Raw genomic sequence first — 16,344 nt, forward strand, 5'->3', positions numbered from 1 at the left:
GTTTATGCTTCATAAATTCAAGAGGGAACTCATAATTCTATAATACTTTTCTAATATAACGCAAGGACAAAAAATATCCATAATCTGATGTCAACTATGGTAAATAACTATAGAAATATATAAAAATGCAATAAAGAGATCAACGACTATTATATCTCTGTTGATCGTCAATCGAACAATAAATAACAAGATGCCAACAAGAATTCACTACTCAGCGATTCAAATCATGTTTATGAATCCTTAAGTGGTATATCGGTCAGTCAACACATTCTGTTGGAGGGTCATTGTGTCAACGTCAATCGAGACCAATACATCACATAGTTGGCGATATCAACACTTGCTATAGAAATGTGTCAACACACCTGCCCCGTCCTCAATGTCCAATCTGCCCACTAATCTTTCCTTTTAACAAGTCTTATTCTTATCACTCGGTTCTTCATTTGTTGCGTTTGATTTTATTATTCTTAGCCAGTGTGAAATACACCTTTCTTTATCGATAAGCTTGTTTACAGATAACAAATTTGTCACTTCTATGCTTTTTAATTAACTAACTTCCTGGAAGATGTAAATTAATAAAACGTAATTTATATCAGTTCTTCGTGTGAATATTTTTGACGATGAAAATATTGAGAAAGAAACACAGGATTTTCCGGACATTTGCCATCGTTGAGTGGTACAATAAACGAGTAACATTTCGTTTCGTGATCTGCAGTTCAGTTTTAATAAATTAGTGTTGTATTTAGTTTTTTATTAAGTGCAAGTTTTAGAAGTTAGTGAAGTTGACACACAACATGATGGGTGTGATGCCTGACTTACCGCGTGTCACAATGCTTTGCTGTGATTTGTTTATTTTAACCTAGTTTGTAATTATGTGTTAGGTTAGTTATTTACCTGCAGAAGAGATCAGATTGCAAATCTCGAAACGTTAGTGTTACTGATTTTTTTTGTATCACTAAAACGATGGCAAATGTCAGGAAAATCCTGTTTCCTCTTACATCAGTTTTATAATTTCTTCAAAATAGAAATGCCTGTTGAAACATGAAAAAAGACTTATTATTAATCTAATTATATTTAAATTCCTATATCGGTAACCATAAACGGAAGCAAACAATAAGGAAAGAAAACAGGCGAGGAAAGGAATGTTGAATAAGGAAAGGAATACGGGTAACCACCATAGAAAATAGAAAACATAAAATTCTTTCTGGACCAATTTTTCACAGCGCCATTCAAGAATCCTATTGATTGATCTCACTTATTGACCTTTTACATTCAAATTTAGATTGTATTTGACGACATCATTCTGTGTAAATATCATGTCACTATAAAGTAGGCTCAGACACATTACAAACACACAATACATATGTGTATTTGTAATGTCTTCCTCTTTATTGCGTAATCTTGTTCATTGAAATGGGCGAACTTATCACATTACTAGCTTTAAATCATAAGACATGTATGATAATTACACAATCAGGCTATAAGACCACTTCCCGTCATAACCGACAAAACACGATAACGGTAGCCACAATGTTATCTGTATGGGAAAAAATAAAACTTGCGTCCACATTACAATACAAGTTATAAACTATTTATACTACAAAAGGTAACAAAATTGCCACATACGTTACTAGTGCCCAATAAACAATTGAAGGAATAAAGGATTTCGCTTAAGCAGTTGGAATCTCAGACGAACAATTTGCAAAGCAGGCGAGCAGGAGAAACACCGTCAGAGACATACTGTCTATTCCCGTCGGATTTGCTCGCACTTGTTTACTTCTGTTACTTGACTTTTCTCTCCTCACATTCAATTTCATCGTACATTCATCGTCTGTCATTTGTTTATAAACACCACTCGGTATCCTACAGTGCATATCCAATTAGAGGCCAAACAAAGAAACCACAGTCCGCTGTGCTAGGTATTGTACACATCCATCAAGCGTGAATCACACAATTACTGTTTCAGTAGCCAACTGTTCATCGTACATTCATCGTCTGTCATTTGTTTATAAAACACCACTCGGTATCCTACAGTGCATATCCAATTAGAGGCCAAACAAAGAAAACCACAGTCCGCTGTGCTAGGTATTGTACACATTCATCAAGCGTGAATCACACAAATTACTGTTTCAGTAGCCAACTGTTCATCGTACATTCATCGTCTGTCATTTGTTTATAAACACCACTCGGTATCCTACAGTGCATATCCAATTAGAGGCCAAACAAAGAAACCACAGTCCGCTGTGCTAGGTATTGTACACATCCATCAAGCGTGAATCACACAATTACTGTTTTCAGTAGCCAACTGTTCATCGTACATTCATCGTCTGTCATTTGTTTATAAACACCACTCGGTATCCTACAGTGCATATCCAATTAGAGGCCAAACAAAGAAACCACAGTCCGCTGTGCTAGGTATTGTACACATTCATCAAGCGTGAATCACACAATTACTGTTTCAGTAGCCAACTGTTCATCGTACATTCATCGTCGTCTGTCATTTGTTTATAAAACACCACTCGGTATCCTACAGTGCATATCCAATTAGAGGCCAAACAAAGAAACCCACAGTCCGCTGTGCTAGGTATTGTACACATCCATCAAGCGTGAATCACACAATTACTGTTTCAGTAGCCAACTGTTCATCGTACATTCATCGTCTGTCATTTGTTTATAAACACCACTCGGTATCCTACAGTGCATATCCAATTAGAGGCCAAACAAAGAAACCACAGTCCGCTGTGCTAGGTATTGTACACATTCATCAAGCGTGAATCACACAATTACTGTTTCAGTAGCCAACTGTTCATCGTACATTCATCGTCTGTCATTTGTTTATAAACACCACTCGGTACCCAACAGTGCATATCCAATTAGAGGCCAAACAAAGAAACCACAGTCCGCTGTGCTAGGTATTGTACACATCCATCAAGCGTGAATCACACAATTACTGTTTCAGTAGCCAACTGCTCATCGTGCACGATCTTGTTTCTGTACTTATTCTATTTAGACGTAGTATTTTTGGTCAAGTAATATTGCCAACTGATGAAAACATCGACTTTACATATACTTTGCTAGTTTTAATATGAAATCAAGTAAATTTTTAAATACTGAAATTTATTACTTAAATACTTAAAAAAACGTTCACATATTTATACCTGTCTAAAGTTAGGTGTGACAAGTGGTTTTGGTAGCTCGCAACTCGAGAACTTGGAAATATAAGGACAGTTAGATAATTATCCACTGAGATACAGAAGTGCCTTGGCAAATACTCCAACTTAAGTACAGTACTTTGCTAAATTACTGGGCCGACATCTGCTCTCCACTAACTACAACAGGGCGATAAGTTTGTGCTCTTACATTAGTAATTGAAAACGCTCATTTTGTTAGATATAGTTTAAAGTTTAAAGAGACAAATTTATAGTATGATTTTGTGGGTACAAGGGAAGAACGACCAAACTCACAATACCTAAATTTTACAGGAAAGCATTTTTTAAAGTTTATAGAGTTATTGCACAGAACACTGATAAAATAACTTATTTTTTTCTTCTGAATGATTCGACATATTTTTCTCAGGGTTTTGCTGATAGATTAAATTTAAAGACTGACACAAATATTGAATTCCAATTCAACAAAGAAATGTGCATGTAGTTTGATCTTTTTCTCTTGTACCACAAAGATCGAAATCACGAAATAAAATGCAACTGTTCGTTTCCTTACATTTACTTTAAATGTACAGTTCACTAAATGTTTAACATTTAACACGATTGAAACGTGAAAATATATTTAAACTCCTTTAAAACAACGAAAAAAATACCACACAACGTTCACAAGACTAATACAGCCGTCTGCAAGAGAACGAGGCTTTCCTGTTGTGACAGGTAAGGAGGTTGATCACTATTCCCCTGTATGACTAAACTTTCTTATTCTTTTATATGGAATCGGCTTATTACCCCTCATCACGAGTCTAAATAAGTTTAAAGTTTACAACTGAGGTTTGAAATTTAAATTATTGACTTTAAATTCAGAAAACTTTGTAGATATGACCATATTGATTGACTTCATTAGTTTAATATTCAAAAACATCCACCTAAACTAAATAAGAATTTCACGGAACTGCACCAGACATTTGAGTAATCAAAAACTATTACACGCTTTCATGTGAAGACACCATAACATGGCTGGCAACTTTATTGCAGTCGTAAATTAAGTGATATAACCATCGCTGGCACCTGCCACGATACGGTTAATTAGCAGCTAAATGTAATTAATTGCGACCGTATTCATGGCTAAAAACTAATTGAGAATGTTTCCATGATGTCTGGATAGCTACTAGACGTGTATTTCTACTTATAAACTGTGTGGGGCACAAAGGATATATAAGGTTTGTATGAACACATCATTAAATAAGGTGTTTGGTGTAATTAATCCTTTCCGAAAGTAAGGTTATATTGTTTCCATTATACGAGTATATATACAGGGTGTCCCAAATGTAAACAGCCAAATTTCAGGATATTCCAAAGGTACAAAACTTTCATGTGGAAATAAGCTCTATCTCGCTCCATTTTCCGTCTATCTGTCTCTATGTTATTTTTTAACAAAAGCTTAAAATTTCAGAAGTTATCTAAGATAATATCATGAAAATTTGTACAACTATTGGTCTTTGTAGTTTACATATCCCTTAAAAGTTTCATTTTCGTACAACATTCCTTTTTAAAATGGAATTTACTTTAAAGCTAACAATACGTACTGTTTCCAAAATTGATTGTTATTTTCAGTGCAAACCGTATACATACATACACATAATTATATAAATATATATGCTTGTATGTATGTATGTATGTCCCGTGTGGAAGCAGCCAAATTTGAGGAGGTTATTCCCAAGGTCAAAATGTCATGTAAACATGTGGTATATCTCAATCAGTTTCACTTAGCGATTAGATTTTGTAGCATTTAACATTGCTTAGGGTACCTTTGCAAAAAAAACAGGGTTATAGAAATTTTAAGCTTTTTACTACAGTTAGTCTTAACAATATTAGTAATTCAATATTTTCTCATATTTTTAGTTTTCATATTTTCAGTGTTTAAGTGTACATTATTACTAATACTTAAAAAATGTTTTGCCACCATGAACGCTTAATTTACCATTGCACAACAATAAGCAGCTTTGGAGAATCAATACCATCGTAAAACAATGAATTACTCATTCTAAAGAAATGTATTTTTATTATGCAACACTCCTGAGTCTAGTAATGAAATGTGACAGGGCAATGAAATCACTGAACTAAGTGCAACAGTGATGAACGACACGTGCCACCCAGGGTTAGAATAGTTCTAACGCTATTTACTTACAACTCTTGTTAACTTGGTTCAAACTTCACAACAAGTCTTCATCCTCGCATTCAGCCTCGTCTAAAGACGTTCTCTAAGAGGATTGTCTACCTATGTGTTGCGGAATATCACCTTAGTTAACACGGCAATCTATGCTTACAATGTAATTCAAGATTAGCACATGCAAGTGGTGTATGAATGTAGGATTTTTCTATAACTTTATAGAATGCAGTTTTAAAAGAACATCAATCAGATATGGTTAACATTGTAGGACACCTTTGTATGAAGACGAGGTGAAAAGTGTTATAGGTATAACCCAAAAATGCTTTGGGGCATCAACGAGATGTCTGTTTGACAATTTATACAGATCAATTTTAATGATTTTCTCGTTTTAAAAAAAATATCTCTTCTCTTCTGAATGTTTATCCTATCAATGATTGCTAGTGTTCATAGCAATTTAAAAAAAATCTCTACATGAAAATATAATTAATAAGTTCAAATTAAATAAATAAACAATCCGTGTACCGAGTCAATTCTCCAAAACTATTATAAAATACATTCTCCCATCGAATAAACCTGTTTATTTTTGCTAAATTAAACAATAACAATTATCAATAACAATGGCCGGTGGTGAACAATTGGGCCGTAATACGCAACGCGTTAAGCCGTTTTGTTGTGGCGTGTTTGGTCAACTGTGAATATTCAATTGTGTTGATTGTTCCATAATTGTGTTTAACCAACTAATGAACAGTAGTGCCTATTGTTTGCTAAAACCAATCAATTTCGATTAAATTGCAACTATATGTCGTTTGCGTGCGATTCGGTGAAGCCATATATATATATATATATATATATATATATATATATATATATATATATAATTAATCACGTGCTTTATTATTATGTTTACACATAACATGATCAGCTTTTACTTCTTAAGTTATCACATTTGATTTGTAACTTTGAAATTTTTCCGTAACCGAACTGTAAAGGCAATAACGCTAGTTTATAAAACAATATATAATTATTATTTATTTATTTATTATAAGCTTCACATAGGTTTATAATTTTCAGCATTGCTAAAGATAAACATATGAATTGTCAATGTTAAAAATAAACTAAAACTAATAAACTAACCTAAACTAATCAAGAAACAGTTACATATATGCAAAGTTTAATAAACTTGGTCAAAAAATTCAATAATAGGACTAGTAAACAACTTTTATTCATTTAAGTATTCATTAACTGAATAGTATGCCGGTTAATGAGGTAGCATTTTAGGGAGGTTTTAAATGCGTTTATGGAATTCTCCTTCTTTAGATTTGGAGGTAATTTATTATATATTTTAAGAGCTGAATAATAAGGACCCTGCTCGAATAGTTTTTAATCTGTGTATGGGGTATTGTAAGGGTTGATTTCTGATGTTATGATGGTGTAATACTTGATTTTTTTGAAAAGAGTTTGTTATTAGTTTTAAATAGTAATAGGATTTCTAGAATATATAGAGATGGTAAAGTGAGAATGTTATGGTTTTTAAAAAGTGGTTTGCAGGATTGTCTCTTTTTAAGTTTGAACATGATTCTAATGATATATTTCGAGTTTTGAAAATTTGTTTTTGATAACACAGAATTTCCCCAAAATACCACCCCATACCTCAGATGCTAGTAAACATAACCATAGTAAACTGCTTTCACAGTATCTAAACTAGCCACATGAGAGATAGTTCTCAATGCGTGCGAAACAGGCTGAATGTAACTTCTTTTCTATAAAGACTGTATGTTCTTTCCAGGATATTGAATTATCCACAACTAAACCCAGAAATTTACATGACGATGTTACTTAATATTAGTTAGGTTAAAGTTAGTATACGTGCTTGCCGATTGATGTGTGAGAATATTAAATAATTGGCTTTTATTTTCATTGAGCAGTAGCCCATTTGCTGAGAACCACTGTCCTGCTTCGTCAGTTGCTTGATTAATTTTATTCTCTAAATCATCAAGAGATTTTGTTTTTATTACTATAGAGAGTGGTGTCGTCAGCAAACAGAACTACAGATGAAGTAGTTAGGTTATGTGGGAAATCGTTCACGTAAATGAGAAATAGTAATGGACCCAGCACCGAGCCCTGGGGAACGCCACGATCATTGAGTTGCCAGTGGGGAAGAAAACTTGGTAGAAGAGCTATTTTTAATTGCAACCTTTTGTTTCCTATTTAGTAAATATGAAGATAATAAGCTGTGAACTGAGCCTCTTAAGCCATAAAATTCTAATTTCTTTAACAATGTACTGTGTTCAACACAGTCAAAAGCCTTTGAAAGGTCGCAGAAAAGAGATGCAGTATGATGTTTTTTGTCAATTGAATATAAAATTGTTGTCAATTAGTTCAAAAACTGCTGAGGCTGTTGATGAGTTAGGTTTAAAACCAAATTGATTTTTACACAAAATGTTATATTTAGTAAAATGTTTAAGAATTCTGACTGCGATTACTTTTTCGAAAATTTTGGAAATCACTGGAAGAAGGGCTATAGGACGGTAGTTTGACATGTCAGTTTTGTCATTCTTCTTATGAATAGGTTTAATTAGTGAGTATTTTTAGTTTTTTCAGGAAAAAATACCATTTGAAAAACAATTATTAATGAAAAGAGCTGATGGCTTTGATATAAATTGAGGCTGATACTTTTTAATATGTGAGTTGGAAACTTCATCCCATCCACATGATTTTGGAATTTTTTAAATTTTTAATGATGTGAAACACTTCTTCAGCAGCGTTAGTGGGGTAAAAAAAACAAAGTTGGATAAATTTTGTTATCTTTGTTCAGAAAATTAATCGATAATTTTTCGTTTGGTATTATTAATTTACTTACGTTAATAAAAAAGTCATTAAATAAAGTGGCTATTTGGAAATTATTGACTATGGGAGATTTTATTAACTATTATTTCAAGGTCCTCATCCGCTTTAAATTTTAAACTTACCAGTTTCTCTATTAACCACATCCCACATCGCTTGTGGCCTGTTCCTCGCATCCAATATGAATCTGTCATTTGCCAATTTTTTTTGAAGCAAGAATTACTTTTCTTAAGATTTTGCAATACTTCTTATAGTATTTAGTGAGCTCTGGACTGTTCAGTGATTTCTGAGCTTCATATAATTCTCGTTTTCTCTTGCATGATGTTTTAATTCCCCAGGTCATCCAACCTGCTGCTGTACTCCTCTTGTCTTTTACAGTTGAGAGTTTTCAGTGGGAAACATTGTTCAAAAAGTTTTAGAAATGTTGAATAAAAATAATCAAATTCAGTCATATAATAATCGAAAATATTCAGTTGTAATTCAAGGTTATTTAAAAAATTACTAATATTGTAATTATTGAATTGTCTTTTAAAATAATTTATTTTTTTTTAATTTGGGTTTGATTCTTTTTTATTAAGGGATATTCTAGTAACAGCATTTGGTGGTCAGATAATGAAGGCTCCATCAATTTGCATACATCGGGACTAAAACTTGTGAGAATATTATCGATACATTTTGATGACACCTTGTTATTCTCGTTGCATTTACGAAAGTTATTTTCAGACCAAAAGAGTGATAACGTTTTAAAGATTTCGCATTGTTTTTGATTGTAACAAAATGTCTATATTAAAATCTGCCGCTATAACTATGTGTTTATGTTTTTTAGAGATTAGGGTGAGCGCTTCCTTGAGTCTAGATAAAGAAATCTAGAGCTTTGCTCTCAGGATTTCTGTACAAAGACATTATTAGAAACGAATTACAACCTTTAAGAACCTCAGCAACACTGTACTCAAATGTGCCGTCGATACATTTAATTCGATTCATATTCTTAACCGAGTTAGTTTTTAGATTTGATTTGGCTAGTACCGCGGTCCCTCCTTTGTATTATTGTATTCTTAGTTAATAACATTTTTTTATGTGAGCTTGAGATCAAGCATCATTGGTAATGTTTTTTATTTTATTTTTTTATTAGGTACTTAATATTATATAGTATAGTACTGAAAGTTCCTAGATAGATTCTAAGATGAACAAAATATGTTAACTTTGACTAAATTATGACAGTATGAGTTATTATTTACACAATTTCCTGAATTACAATAAACATTTTCATCGTTTAATCTTAATTCTTTACGTTTACTTTTAAAACAAAACATAAATATTTTACATTTTTTTACTATAAATTCACCGATTATTACTTTCTGATGGTACAATACTTTCTAAACAAAAATGTGCAATATGCAATAAAACGTTTTACATTAAAAACAATCATTCTTATTCAGATTAGATTTAACGATCTTTTTTAATGCAATCACAAACACAATTTCGTACAGTTGTCATATTGTAATTGCTTCGCAAAATTGAATGATATTGAAACACTTTATTTCTATTTAGAACTATTTATGGATGCTAATTTGTGCTGAAGCAAATTCCGATTGGTCTACCAACGGGACACAAAACAAAGGTACTAATGGTAATGGTAATCGCCTGGTAATGAACTCTTCAGCCAGGAGGAACAACTGTGTGATCAGTCGAATTTTGTTAATGCATTGTGTCGGAGCGCTTGATAAATATTTATTATGTCATTGTGTTGTACCCAAGTGACGATTGTGGTTGTTTGTAATTGAACAACAAAGTGAATATTGAGTCCGTTTTAGTTTAGTTAAATATAAGTTTCTCGTCACTGAAATAATCTTTGCACTTGATTTAATCCACTGCTTTTGTAATAACTAAAATTCTATAGAATAACATTGAGAAGTATTTTCAAAATTCAAAGTACTGTTAACATGAAATAATGAATGATAATATAACACAGCTATTTTTTCCCCAACCACCTAGAAATTTCCAAAAAGCTCTTTTAGAACGATTACTAAAATTTTGTGAAATCTTAAGAATTTAAATAGTATAAGCATAATGGCTGGCCTAACAAAAAAACTAAGATCTTCTGATGCTTACAATTTTATTGTTTGAATCAAACCGAACAAACACTTCCAAAACACAAAAAATTACAGGGCACACTATCCCGTAACCGTAACAATATCAATATCTATAACACGTTATGTTGAGGCTAAGTGAACATTTTCTGCAGACTCAGCGAGTACCTGTAACAAAGGATCCATTTCTTCTTACGCGTATTTTGGGGAGAAAGGGCAATCGAAATGGCCTGACATCACAACGCCAACGAACACGTTTCTTATTTCTTATTTGATACGGAAACTTCTACTAAGAAAGAAGACCACCCACGCTACTTTTTATTGGAGCCAAAAAATAAAAATATGAACTTGTAAATATTTTTCAGGGGAAATACTTTTTAAATTTGACACACACTTAAAATAAACTGTCGGGTACAAAAAAAGAAATTAATCAATGTCAGGCAAAAAAAAAGATAAATATTTGGTTCGATTGGGGGCTTTCAGAGGCTATTAAAAATAATCATTTACTGCTAACACACAAACATAACAATGATTCTTTTTAATGGGCCATATATTTTAAAATAAATGTTTAAACGGTTTCGAGCAACGTTATAAAATTTGAGTATTTGGTGGCGTATCTTTACGTACTATGAACCTATTAAAACATGAGGTTGTATTGTTAACGTAGGGGTATAGAACTTAAAAACCTACGAAAGTAAAAAACATTATGACATCAAATATAAGACAATTATAACAATTGAAGAACACGGGACTTACCAAGGTTTCGGTTGTCAGAAGTTTGATGGCTCGCACCTGAAACAAAACCAAAATTATTTACTAAATGCAATTTACAAAAACTTTGTTATACCATGACAAGTATATCGCGCAAATTTGTAACATTAAACGGAATATTACATGGACGTTAAATTTACAGATTTAGCGTTAGGTAAATATTTAAGTGTTTATAAGTTTCAGGGATAAGTAAACTAATACTGTTCATGATCGACGGGACATACTACCCTTAATTATAAAAACCTGTTGAAACATTGCTTCACCGTATGACAACAGTTCTAAGATGCGCGCGCTACACTAGTTCCCCGACACTCCGCCAGTCGCTCGTCGGTCGCTGATGGCGGCACGTGTTTCTGTCGTTCAACCGCTAGATGGCACATACGTCGAGGGGTGTCGAACGAACAGTTTATAGCATTGGATAGTTTATTTATCTTGTCATAATGTTTATAATCTAGGGTACTACTAACATATGTGATGCAAGGACAGGCCCCGAGGACGGACATTGGTTGGCAGACTGAGCAGAGACGTCATAACACTAAATATCCCACACTACTGTAGCGGTGCTATTTATATACTTTTGTTTCAAATTTAGAGAAATATTGCGTAAGGTTAATTTAATGCTGTATAGACACTGAAAAATTTCTTCGCCTAAATATAACTTAACAGTATATTCGTAATACACTTGGAGGCCATATTGCAAAAGGGGATGATATTGCTAAAGGATTTACATATATTGAGGACTTTTCCTAAAACGGAACGACATATTCCACAAACAGCCACTTACAGCAGTCTGGTGCCTGACGACTACGGTTATATCCGCACCTTAAACATCACCGCATTGTTCGTCACATTGCAGCATTCTATAAACCATTTAGCTATCATTTTATTTTGCAACATTGTAATTTTTCTTTTACTTTATTTTAATAATCGTAAAAAATAGTTAAACTTTTAAACGTGTACATCGAATCGCATGAAACTCGAAATATAATATTTATACTAACACTACGTATAAACTAATCATGTCTAAAATTTTTGATAAGTGATTCAAATTAAACCTACATCACTTTCAGTTTTATTGTGGACAATTGAAAGGAGGAAATGTAGTGTAAACTTTACGTTGTTGAGAGGTATAGAATATTAATGACAATGATGATTCGCGAATGAGTTTTTAAAATTATAATTACTAGCTGTTTTGTTCAGTTGGAAAACTGAAAACAAGCAATTAAAAATGGATAACCCGAGAAATACTAGTCTCGACCTGATGAAGACAAGCAACACAGAAAAGGTGTCTTGTTCCAAACCAATTACCACAATACCAAAATGCAAAATTAAAACATATTGCGACATTGCTACATACCAAGAGCACGAACTTGTTAATCGTTGCCTGCCAAAAGACTGTTCACGGAACAACCATGGCAATCAGGTAATTACCATTCTTACGTGTTCTATTATATTAGAAGACAATGTTTACAGAATAATTTAGGCTTATACCTACTATATGTTCCCTTTTTTCCATATTTGCGTACATTAAAAACAAATATGGTCAAAGTTTAGCACAGTTGTAATTTGATAGTCATGTAATTGTGGAAAAACTTGATATTCTGATTTCAGTTTTGGATTTTGGAGGGATTTGGTTTGAAATTAGGAGTTTGATATACAAATTGTTGATGCATTTTTTATTCGTCAGTGTCTTTATTATACTAATTTCCTGCACGAATCTTAAATATTTTACCTGAAAACAAAAACACTACAACTTTTGAATTCAACGTTTTAGTACAACAAATTTAACAAACATAATAATACTTCACTATCGGTTCCACTTATAACTAGACAAGTTGAATAACGCAAATAAAAGGTTACACTATCACCTTTTAAAAAAATAGCCCAATATAGAAAAAAAAGTCTATTAGAAGTTCGTCCTGAGAAAACAACTAACATAATAATAAACTTACTCCTCTTCTTGCCCAAGAACTAAAAAAAGAGTTCAATGTGTAAGAATAACAGTTAAAAGAACACAAAACCCACGGATACGCGAGCTAAAATCAAATAAAAAGAGAATTAACATCGAGAACCAACCACTAGAGATGGATTAAATATCACCGGCTCGAGTGATGGAAACAATTTGTCCAAACAAATCAACCGTGTTTGACACTCTAAAAGTCGCTGAGAGGAAATTGCCGCCATCGTCGGAGTTTAGTGATTTTCCTCAATACCTTGCCGTCGGTCGACTTTTTGATTTACCGATTAACGATCTTAAAAGACTTTGAGCTACTCTTCAAAAATTCATGACAACAATGCGGATAATAAGTCATTACACATTAATCAAATATACGTAGCTCAGAGCTAATTTAATTTGCAATACATTCACAGTATGCCTATTTAGTGAATTAAAAACAACTTCATTTCATACTGTTATATAATAACATATTATACAATCAAAAAGACTAGACTCTAACTTACTGTACACGATTGAATCAATCTTGCTGTTTTAATCGGTCGTTTTTCACATCTGTCGCTCCATAAGGTCCAACGTTTGTACGATTACCGAGATTATTGGCATGAACTTTCCTTGTAGATAATTCGATTGATGTTTGTGGTTCAAAACATTTAACATTGATTGTACAAATAGGACTGATTGATACACTAATGCATTGCTTGGTTTAAAACAAACGAACCGCCCACCACTCCTCATGTTGTAACAGTATGTTTGCAGTACACACAGCAATGTATTGATAAAATTTGTTATGAACTCGAAGATAACTTACAAAAAAAAAAAAAAATAAAAAAAAAGATGTACGTAAAACATGAATGTGTTTATTTGTTTTTATCTTTAATGTGTTATGTAAGTTTAGTCCACGACCAGAGAAGTTGAGGAAAATCAAACCTCAACAGTAAACTGTTAAACAAGAAAGAAACGTTATACATATTCTAGAAGTTCATTGATTTTTGCAGTTGTCGAGATTTTTAGAAACAAAACTCAAAAACTTCGAAACAGTTCGAGCGTTCATAACTTGCTTCGAACTATGTTTAAGTTCTCTTTAGTGAATACGATAATATACAATTTGTGTGTTAATATTATGAACGAGTTTGACAGCTGTTGTACATTTTTGCTGTTATTAACTCCACATCTAGCTCACGGACATTTCTTCGTAGACGTCTAATTAACATTAACACTAATGAAGTTCTCTGCCGTTAATTATCTCGTTTAACATTAAAAACACCTCAACTCGACTGACGCGAAAGTGTGCGCTACATTCAAGTTTAAAAGGGACGTTTTGAGTAAGTTAATTGGCAAAACTGTCGTCCGACTATTAGTACTTCTAAGTTCTATCAATTAGTGTCGTTAATTATCTTTGTCTCTCGGGAGCAAGTTCTGAATAATTAACTGTTTCTGTACAGCATTTATTACGAACAAGTTCCCAGCAATGGAACTAGGTAAAATCATTAGAAATTAATTTACGTCTAAAACTTAGTTTGTCCCTCCTAGTGATGAAGTTTTATTATTAACTATCCTTTCCGTGTAAAAAACACTTGCCAATACAAGGCAATGGTAGTTAACGATAACGTGTTTTAGTGTAATTACTTGTACACTCATAATTCCTCTGCCTCAAGTTTTGATTCCACAGAAGATTAGTCAAATGGGAAGTTGTAGAAAAAAAATACTTCATGCGTTTTTGTTTTTTTACTTTTTACATAAATTTAATCGAAAGTTCTTGTTCTCTTAGGACAAGAAGCTGAAAATTGCACTTAGTCCTAAAAGGACTGACAGGATATTTTGGATGAATAAGTTAAGCTATCTGCCATTACAAATAACCGCGTAATAATAAGCGCGTATGTTGCTCGAAATAAAGAGACAAAGGTTTATAGTTTGTTTTTTTATGTGCTCGCAAATTATTATTATTAAAAAATCTTATTAGACCTCTTCTTCCCGTCCCCTATACGGGGGTAAGTTGATAGCTCGGTTTAGACACGGTTTTTGTAAGATCCTTATACATTTGTCTCTAATAGGTTTAAGATACATACAGAAAAATTCATACAACGGTTATATATGCGGCCATGCATATTGCTAGCAATGTATTAAAAACTAAAACAGTTCCCTACAGTAGCCAAAATAGTACTCAGTGGTAACTCATAATCGATTGTCGAAAAACCATAAAAGCAAACTTGAATACACTCGCAGATCTACGATTTATTACTACCATTCCTGCGTGAGAATCGTTTATTAAAAATCTGGCTAGTTTGTTTTCGATTATTGGTCATTCCAACAGTACCACAGCAGCTATTAGGAGACAAGCAGACATTTCATTACACAAGCTTCGATTACTTACGAGTAGATAGTACAACCAAATGGCGCGGCTGTGCCGCCTTAGACCTGTATACTAGTACTAGTTCATGTTGCCGCCCACAGAAGCGCCACTGTCGACTACTGACACGTCATACTATACGTCATACCAACTACGCATCAGCGGTGTCGCCCCCTCCTCGATATCACGAGTGAATCAAAGACACAAGAGAATCAATAGCAACTATTGTTAAGCAAAAGCGTTACGAATTTGTGGATCTTCGATCAGGTACAAGGACGATCAATAAATTAAATACGCAGACGCAAGTTAAAATCTGTATTGAAATTAATATTAGATACCAAATTAAAAAAAATATATTTTAGTGCAAAAACATTTCTACGAAATAATGTTTTTTGGCTGTACTGCCCATATTTCAACGACTAAATAACATTAGATTGAGTATACCAATGTAAAATAATACCTAGAGTGTAGAATGAATTTAATGATGCATACAACAGAAGGAAACTGCACGGAAAGACAATTAAGAAACTCCCCTCAGATAAGTTTCTTAATCAGAAATTTCAATGTGGTTTAATGTAACATCCACCCTTGCGGAACAGTATATTATTTCGTTTGTTAAGTTTTATTGTCAACCATTATTACAGGACTTAATATATAATACGTCAAAGGTTTGTAAAATGAATGTTCTTACTATTGAAATATTAAACTGTGGCTTTTTTAATTAAAACATATCTTCAAGATCGAGTTAAATTGAAGAAACAAGGAAAGGTGGCAGAAATATAGTTAAGCGGATAATACGAATAGAAACTGTCTGAAAGGTTAGAACCCTTCATTTTCAATATAATTGAAGTATGCCACTGTCACTGACTATAAACGGGCAGCATTAAAAGTATTCCATTCATCAAGTACTTGCTAGTTAAGGGGATTCTGCATCTAGAAGTGTAATTTAATTTAATAACTGCTTTTCTACTTTTTGATATTTTGTAGACTGTCCACATAAAAAA

The 16,344-nt window shown here is 32.9% G+C and overlaps 1 protein-coding gene across 1 annotated transcript in view; it reads right to left on the reverse strand.

Annotated features, from left to right (window-relative positions):
• The window catches only part of LOC124367794 (protein-tyrosine sulfotransferase-like), a 173,732-nt gene that overhangs the window by 139,009 nt on the left and 18,379 nt on the right, over window positions 1-16,344 (reverse strand). Inside the window, exon 2 of the mRNA XM_046824910.1 lies at window positions 11,022-11,057. The gene's annotated coding sequence lies outside the window, so the exon portion shown is untranslated. The remainder of the gene's footprint in view (window positions 1-11,021; window positions 11,058-16,344) is intronic.

The sequence above is a fragment of the Homalodisca vitripennis genome, chromosome 8, assembly GCF_021130785.1.
Source record: "Homalodisca vitripennis isolate AUS2020 chromosome 8, UT_GWSS_2.1, whole genome shotgun sequence".
Taxonomy (NCBI): domain Eukaryota; kingdom Metazoa; phylum Arthropoda; class Insecta; order Hemiptera; family Cicadellidae; genus Homalodisca; species Homalodisca vitripennis.